We start from the raw sequence: 8,896 nt of genomic DNA on the forward strand, positions 1-8,896 counted from the left end.
GCCACATTATTGATATAAGGTATGATGGGGAATAACCAGAAGAAGTCACAACATGGAGTTTTCAACCTTTTACTGAAGAAAGATAGACATGCTAATATATTATTGGTGCAGTTATGAATTGGTCCCAATATTCTCAAAGGCAATTTGGAATAATGTAACTACAGTGAATAAAATGTCTCTACTATTTGACCTAGAGAGATTCCATTGCTAAAAGAGGTCATAGGACAATAAAAAGAAGATCAAAATATTTATAAGAGCATTCTTGTATTAATAAATAATTGGATACAAAGTTGATATATAATATGTCCAAAGTCATATGGATAGTAAATAGCAAAGTTAGAATTTGAGCACCCGTCCTCTGATTTCATATATAGCACTGTTTCACATTATGGTACATGAATGTAATGGTTATGTAATAACTGCCATGGTGACTGAAAGAAGCATAAGAAAATTTATATGAACTGATGCAAAGGAAGATAAGCAGAGTTGGAAAACAATATACAAGATGACAACCATGTAATGAAAAAAACAGCAAACAATGGAAACTGTGGCAAATTATGATGATTCAGCTTGACCTCAAAGAGGATATGTAGGAAGACATTTTACTTCTATAGGTTGCACATAATGTCAAAGCTTTTTTTTTAATAGATTGGTTAGTTTTACTGAACCTTTTATGCCTATCTCTTATTTTTTGTTATAAGGGATACTACTCTAGGAGAAGAAGGCAGATATCATATACTGGGAAATCTAAGGAATGGAACAAACAAAATATGTCAATAAAATTTCCACATTTTGAAGATGAAGAAATTGAGATTTAGAGATGAAGTGACTATATTTTTCAAAGGGACACAGAATAAATACTTTTTTAACTTTTATTATTTTCCAGTGAATACTATAACTCATTGTTTTTCTATTCATAATGTAAATAGCAGTGATTTTAAATATTTAAAATTTTACTCATAATTTATATACATCAAGTCCATCAAAAAAAGATGAAAACTTGAAGATCCCTCTTGCCTAACTTTGAGCAAGTATATGCATACATGCACATACACACACACACACACACACACACACACACACACACACCCCATACACTTTTCCTTCCCTCTCCTCACCAACTTAAGCACAGAGGTTGGCCCATAGTGACCTCAAGTCCAACAGAAAGCTAATGTAGGGGGTAGGATGGTAATCCTAGCTTGCAGGTGGTAGAAGAAAAGGGATTATTCTGAGAATTCTCCTGTCCCCAGATCACAGAACCCAGTCTCCACTGGCCCTGGCAACTTTGCATCATCATACTCCTTGTAGACTGAGGACCAAGATTAGGGATCATGAGCTCTAAAACAGGAAGTAACCTCAGAGGCTATGTGGTCTAACTCTTTCATTTAAGAGAAGGAAATGAATGACCAGGGTTAATGACTGGCTCAAAAGCACACAATTGGCAAACTCTGAATGTGGCTCCTCCGACGCTAAAGTAAGTACCTCAATGAGTTCAGCAAGTAGGGAATGACCAAGAGATCCTCAGCTGAAACAGAAGTGAAGGAGCCGAGACAGTGACTGTGCCACATTGAAATTTTCTGGCGTGATCCAGCAAGAGAATAGTTGGCATTAAAGGAATTGGGATGCTGGGATATTTGAGACATGGTCATATGGAGCTATGAAAATAACGTGCTAACTATGGACTAAAAAGAAATCAAAGTCTTTGGAAATGCTCTCCTACAGCAATACTTAAAGTATTGATATTGAATAAAGAATTCTCTTTCCAGATACATCTCTCAAGGAATCTTGGATGATCTAAATACACTCACTATATGGCTTGTGAAACCCTCTATTGGAGGAGAATCTGCTTTAAAAAATAAAAACACAAAACATAGTAAGAGCATATATTCTACCTCCCATTTAACTATGGTTGTGATCTTTTGTAGGACATCACCTACGAAGTTCAGTCTTTTTTCCTTTACATGTTTTCATCAAGAATATCTTCAAAGGAATTAAACACCACTTTTTTCTCAATTATTAATCATTTATTGTTTTCCTTCATCATACCTCCCTCTGTCATACTGGAAAAAAAAAAAGAAAAAATCCTTTTTAACATGTATATAAAATCATGGGCAGCTAGGTGGTACAGTGGGTAGAGCACAGGCCCTGGAATCAGGAGGACCTGAGTTCAAATCTAGTCTCAGACACCTAATAATTACCTAGTTATGTGTCCTTGGGCAAATCACTTAACCCCATTGCCTTAAATAAAAATTTTAAAAAACATGTATACAAAATCAAGTAAAACAAATTCCTTTATCAACTCTATTATAAAAAAATAGGCCTCTTTATGAATATATAGTCAGTCACCTTTCTGTCAAGAGGTATCTTCTGTTAGTGCATTATTCTTTTATCATTCATATTCTTGGAATCACAAATGATTGTTGCATCGAACAAAGTTATTAAATCTTTCAAAATTGTTCATTTTTATAATATCACTGTGATAATATGAGTTACTCTAATTCTGTTCACTTATTGGCTTCAGTTTCTGTGAGACTATCTCTTTTATCATTTCTTATAGCACAGTATTATTCCATTATATTCAATTTGTTCAGCCATTCCTCAAATGATAGCTACCCCCTTAGTTTTCATGTCTCTGCCGCTACAAAAAGAACAGATATATTTTTGGAGAGATGTGCTTTTTTTCCCTTTTCCTTGACCTGTTAAGTTCCTGTGGGCTAGCCTATCCTTACTCAGGTGAACATTGAAGGGGTAGGAGACAAGGATGGAAAGTTCTCCAAGATTTCCAAGATCTCCCAGCTCTCCTAGATCTCCCTTTATTGAACCAAATAAAAGTGCTTAAATATCCTCCCCAGTCCCTGGTCCACCCCCACCCCCACACTCCTGTGACAATCTACAATCAACCAGTAAAATAAGGCTCTGGTAATCGAGGACGCCAGGTGATGAAAGTTTACAGTACTCCCACACACAACAGTCCCTTACATTGACCTCTTGAAGTTACTGGTGTAGCTGTATGTAGTTTTGTACATCAAAGGCTATGCACAGCTTTTTAACATTTGGAAGATAGTTGCTTTCCAATGCCAATTCATATTTCCATAGCTCATCATTATGCATGTGTTCACTTTCCTTTTTTTGTAAGCTTTGCTGATCTAAAGAGCATGAGAAGGAACCTAAGAACTGTTTTAATTTGAATTTCTCAAATTATTGGGAATGCCATATTTTTTTTTAATATGGCATAGGTAGCTTGAATTTCTTCCCTTTAAGAAATATCCATTTATATCATTTGATCATTTATCAATGGGGAAATGACTTTTATTTTTATAATTTTAAATCAATTCCTTATTTATAGAAATGAGACCTTTTATCTGAGAAACTAGTTGCCAAGATTTTCCCCCAGTTAACCATTTACCATCAGTTTTAGTTGCATTGAATTCATTTGTGCAAAAACTTAAATTTTGTCATTAAAACTGTCCATTTTATCCTGTTGATCTTTCTATTCTTTGGTCATGAACTCTCTCCCTAGCCATAAATCTGAAAGGTAGTGTCTCCTTTGTTCCTTTAATTTGTTTATGATGTGACATTTTATATCTAGGTTATATACCTTTCAATTTAGAGCTTAAATGTGGCATGTGGCGTGAGGTGTTAATCTACACCTAATTTCTGCCAGACTTCTGAACAGTTTTCCCAGCAGTTTTTTCTTGTCAAATAGTGAGTCAGTCTTCTCCTTCTTAGCAGAGGTCTTTGGGTTTCTTAGACACTAGGCTCCTAAATGAATTTGTTTCAATATGCTATGTATCTAATCTTTCTGCAGATCTATTTTTTTAAACAGCACCAAATTATTTAAATGATTACCAATTTGTAGCATAATTTGAGATTTGTTTCTCCTACTCTTCTTTCCCATTTTTAATGTTTTTGAGGGAGTCAGTCAAGGTTGAGTGACTTGCCCAGGGTCACACAGCTAATAAGTCTCTCTCTCAGGCCAGATTTAAACTCATGTCCCACCTTTACTTGAAGACAGATGGCTCTATGCATTGCAACACCTAGCTGCCTCCTTTCCCACATTTTTTTATTATTCCCCTTGAGATTCTTAACATTTGTTTCTCGATTATTTCATTTTTTTCTAGTTCTATCAAGTATTCATTTCACAAAATGATTAGTGTGACATTATATAAATTAATTTAGGTAATTTTTTTATTATATTGGCTCAGTCTATCCACGAGCATCTTCCATTTCTACAATTATTTAGGTCTATTTTTCCATAAACAGTTTTGTGGTTGTGTTCACAGAATTCCTATGTATTTCTTCATAAATACAGATCCAAGTATTTTATACATACTGTAATTATCCTAAATGGAATTTCTTTTTCCAACTTTTCCTATTGAATTTTGTTGATTAATATTTAGAAATGCTGATGACTTACATGGATTTATATCCTACAAGTTTCTGAAGTTATATGTTTTTGTTGGACTTTAAGAACATCATCATGTAATCTACAAAAAGCAATAATTTTGCTTCCAGTTTGTCTATCCTTATTCTCTTAATTTGGGTTGAGGTTTTTTTTTTAATTTTTTTATTGCTAGAGCTACGATTTCTAGCACTAGGGACTAGTACTGGCATTAATACTAGTGACAATAGGAATCCTTGTTTTACTTCAGAATTCATTGGAAAGGTCTCAAATTTATCCCCATATAATGCTGCCTCTTGGTTTAAGCTATATACTATTTATCTTGTTCAGGAAAGATCCATTTATTCTTATGTTTTTCAGTGTTTTTAACAGAACTGAACATTTTATTTTGTCATAAGGATTTTATGAATCTATTGATATAATCATATTATTTTTTGTTCTTATAATTAAGATGGTTAATTAAGTTTATAACTCCTCTAATATTGAACCAGACTTGCATTTCTGGTAAAAATTCACCTAGTATAATCTTTGTGAGATGCTGCTATAACCTCTTTGATTGTATTTTAAATTTTTTTAACATAAAAGTTCATTAGGGATGTTGACCTTTAGTTTCTCTATTTTGACTCTCCCTGTTTAGTTATAAAGACTGTATTTATACATAGAGAAATTTGTTAGGATCTTGTATTTATCTATTTTTTTAACAATTTAAATAATACTGGTATTATTTTTTGAAAGATCGGTAGAATAGCTTTATAAAATTATCTGGTTCCTCAAGAGGGAGTTCATTTAATAACTTGTTCAGTTTCTTTTTCTGAGATTTCTTTTCATTGTTATTCTTTCTTCCAACATGGTATTGAATATTACCTCTGCTATAACCAATCCAGGATCAGATAGCTAATTTCTGAAATGACTCCCATATAGGTAAACAATTTTGTTGGGCTTTTTGTTTAACATATACTTAGTTTCATTTTTTTTATACTGTTGGTGAGATTTACCATCTGTTTCTCTTTATTAAAAAAAAGTCTGCAGTACATACAGGTGTGAAACTTCTAAAAAAACTGAAGTTTTTTTCAGTTTTCACTGCTTTATCAAGATACCATATATGTTAACTTTGAAGGGTATTGTAAGTTATTTGTAAAAATAAAAAAAAGTTTCCATTTCAAAGACCCATAGATTAAGGACTGGCTAAACAAATTCATGTTAATGATTGTAATGGAATATTACTGTTTCACAAGAAACAATAAACATGAAAAATGCAAAGAAGTCTGGTAAGTCTTAAATGAACTGATACAAAAGAGGAATAAGTAGAACCAGTAAAAAAGATATACACAGTCACTCTCACAATGCAAATGAACAGAACAGAAAAAAATTGAAACTAAAAACTGTGCAATTAGAATAATCAAGATGAGAAAATGAAACTTTGCAGGAGGAATGACTCTCTGGGAGAGGGAAGGTAATAGGATAGATACATTTAGAAAAGAGATGGTCAATGTTTCATGAGGTGATATGGCTAATCATTCTCCTCTGCAAAAGATGATGTAAAAATAAAAGGTAGCAATAAGAACTTTTAAAAATGAGTTTCTCTTCATCTTCTACAACAGATGTGGACACATAAGTTGCCTTATCTTCATCTGGATTTGATTGCTTTTGTGTATCATTATCATTATAAAGTGTAAAATGATAAGAGTATTCATTAAATGCTTTTTCTATTGCCTTTGTGTGCACGGCTGCCACCTCCATGATTTGACACTGAAGTCCAGCTGGCCATAAAATAAAGACCTCAAATTTAGAGTTGTAGATAGTTTAAAAACTCATACTAGGGGCAGCTAGGTGGCGCAGTGGATAAAAGCACCGGCCCTGGAGTCAGGAGTACCTGGGTTCAAATTCGGTCTCAGACACTTAATAATTACCTAGCTGTGTGGCCTTGGGCAAGTCACTTAACCCCATTGCCTTGCAAAAAAAACCCTATAAAAAAGTCATATTATTCTTAGAAATTCTTGACTGTTTTAGAGGAAACTGGTGGCACAATGGATAGAAATGGTGATCTAGAGTCATGAAGACCTGATTTCAGATCTGGTCTTAGACAATAGCTAGCTGGGTGAACCTGGACAAGTCACTTAAAAAAAAATTATCTACCTCAGTTTCCCCATTTGTAAAATGGGAATAATAACAACACCTATCTTGAAGGAAGGAAGTGTAAGGATCAAAGGAGATAATATTTATAAAACTGCTTAGCACAGGGTCTGCCATATAGTAAATATAAATGTAAATTCTTATAAAATATAAAGATAAATGCTTAAAAAAAATGCTTATCCCCTTCTCTAACCTAGCATCATGACTATAGAAGCAGAAAGAGGCTGTAATAAGACAGAAGACCATTATGTACTTTTCATTTTTTTTCCCACAGATTTCCATCGACAAAGACTTTGTCACAGAATGATCAGCTTTGTGGTAGCTAAACTTTCTATGCTAAATTAGAAGGGTCTTACACAGCAGCCCTGCCATGTAATCTTACCTGGGATCATACTTAAATGAAGGCTTTTACCTGAGATTGCTAGGTGACACCATAGACCATAATAATAATAATGGCAGTAAATAACAATTTTATAGCACTTTAAGATTTGCAACATGCTTTACAAATATTATCTCATTTCATCTTCCTAACAACCTGGCCATGTCAGTGCTGTTTTCCAGATGTCATGCTGAAGCAGGCAGATTAAGTGATTTGCCACCTATTCAAGGTCTGAAGCAGAATTTTCACTGGGTCAGTTCAGATGTCAGGTCCTGGTGGTCTACACAGTCTAGCCACCTCCATGCTTTGAACAGAGTGTTGAAATCAGACACTTTCTATGTGAAGTGTCTGATTTGGGGAGAAGGCAATTGGGCTTCAGTGACTTGACTAGGGTCTCGTGTGCCAAGGGTCTTGAGTTCAAATTGAATTCAGGTGCTCTTGACTCCAGGGCAGCTGATCTATCCACTGCCACCTAGCAGCAGCAAGCTATGCGATTTGGGGCAGGCCCTTTCTTCCCCGTTGCCTCATCTGTAAAATGAAGATAATAATAGGTCCAAAGATGGTTATGTGTGGATACCCAGGTAGCTCTTTGCAAACCCTTTAGTTCCTAGAGTCCGAGGTCACCACCCCATTCCATTATGAAACACTGATTTCTTAGGGAAGCTCCCAGAAAAGACTCGCCTGCAGCTTCACCTCATTATTTTTTTCCTTCACTTTGCTGTATTTAATCCGACCAATTAGAAATTCATTTGGATCAGTAAACATACTCTTTTTTTTGCAAGGCAGTGGGGTTAAGTGACTTGCCCAAGGCCACACAGCCAGGTCATTATGTAGTGTTTGAGGCTGGATTTGAATTTAGGTCCTCCTCCAGGGCCGGTGCTCTATCCACCGCACCACCTAGCCGCCCCAAACCTACTCTTAAATAAATACAAACACCGCTGGGAGAATTAGAAGACCTTTCCATATTAGTGTGAACTGATTAAATCACATCACTTCCTGCTGCACGCTGAATGGAGTGATCAGTCGCAGCTGAGCCCCGGAGTCGGAGTCTGCAAGCCCCGCGGCCCGGGGCGCAGCTCGGTTGTCCTGGGGGGCACCTGCAGTCCCCCCGTTTCTATCGCCGTTCAGATCGTAGATCTTCAGGAGAAAGAGCCGAAGCTCGCCGTGCCTCGGGCGGGGCGGGCGCCGGCTTCCCGGAGGGAGCCCCGTCTGGGGTGCCCGCCCTGGGGGCGCTCGGAGCGCCCCTGCCCCGGCCCGGCTCGGGCAGCCCCGCGGCGGCGGCGGAGCGAACGCGGAGGCGAGGCGGGGGCCGCCGCTGTTGCCCTGGTAACCGGGGCTGCTCGCAGCCAGCTCGCCGTTAGCTCACTGGAGAGGCGGGACGGGGCCGGCTCGGCGAGGGGGCGCGGGGGGAGGGGAGGGGAGGGGAGGAGGAACGTCACGAGAGAGTCCCCGAGGCTGGGAGGAAGAGGAAGGGGAGCAGCCGGAGGGCCGCGGCCGGGGCACGGGAGGGGGCTGGCCCCGCCGCAGACGCCCCCCGCGGCCCGAGAGCCGCGGCGGCAGCAGGGCGGAGGGCCGCGGAGCCATGCAGCCCCGGGCCGCCCCGGCCGCCCCTCGCGCGGCCCGGCCTCCGCTGGGCGCCCGCCGAGCGGCCCGGCCCGGGGCCCTGGAGGCCGGCACGGTGAGTGGGGCCGGGCCCGGGCCGGGCCGGGGGAGCGGGGGCCGGGAGAGCAGGGGGCCGGGGCCAGGAGAGCGGGGCCGGGGCCGGGAGAGCGGGGCCGGGGGAGCGGGGCCGGGGGAGCGGGGCCGGGGCCGGGAGAGCGGGGCCGGGGCCGGGAGAGCGGGGCCGGGGCCGGGAGAGCGGGGCCGGGGGACTGGGAGAGCGGGGGAGCGGGGCCAGGAGAGAGCGGGGCCGGGGAGCGGGGCGCGGGGCCGGGGACTGGGAGAGCGGGGCCGGGAGAGCGGGGCCGGGGGAGCGGGGCCGG

The sequence above is a fragment of the Macrotis lagotis genome, chromosome 7, assembly GCF_037893015.1.
Source record: "Macrotis lagotis isolate mMagLag1 chromosome 7, bilby.v1.9.chrom.fasta, whole genome shotgun sequence".
Classification (NCBI taxonomy): Eukaryota; Metazoa; Chordata; class Mammalia; order Peramelemorphia; family Peramelidae; genus Macrotis; species Macrotis lagotis.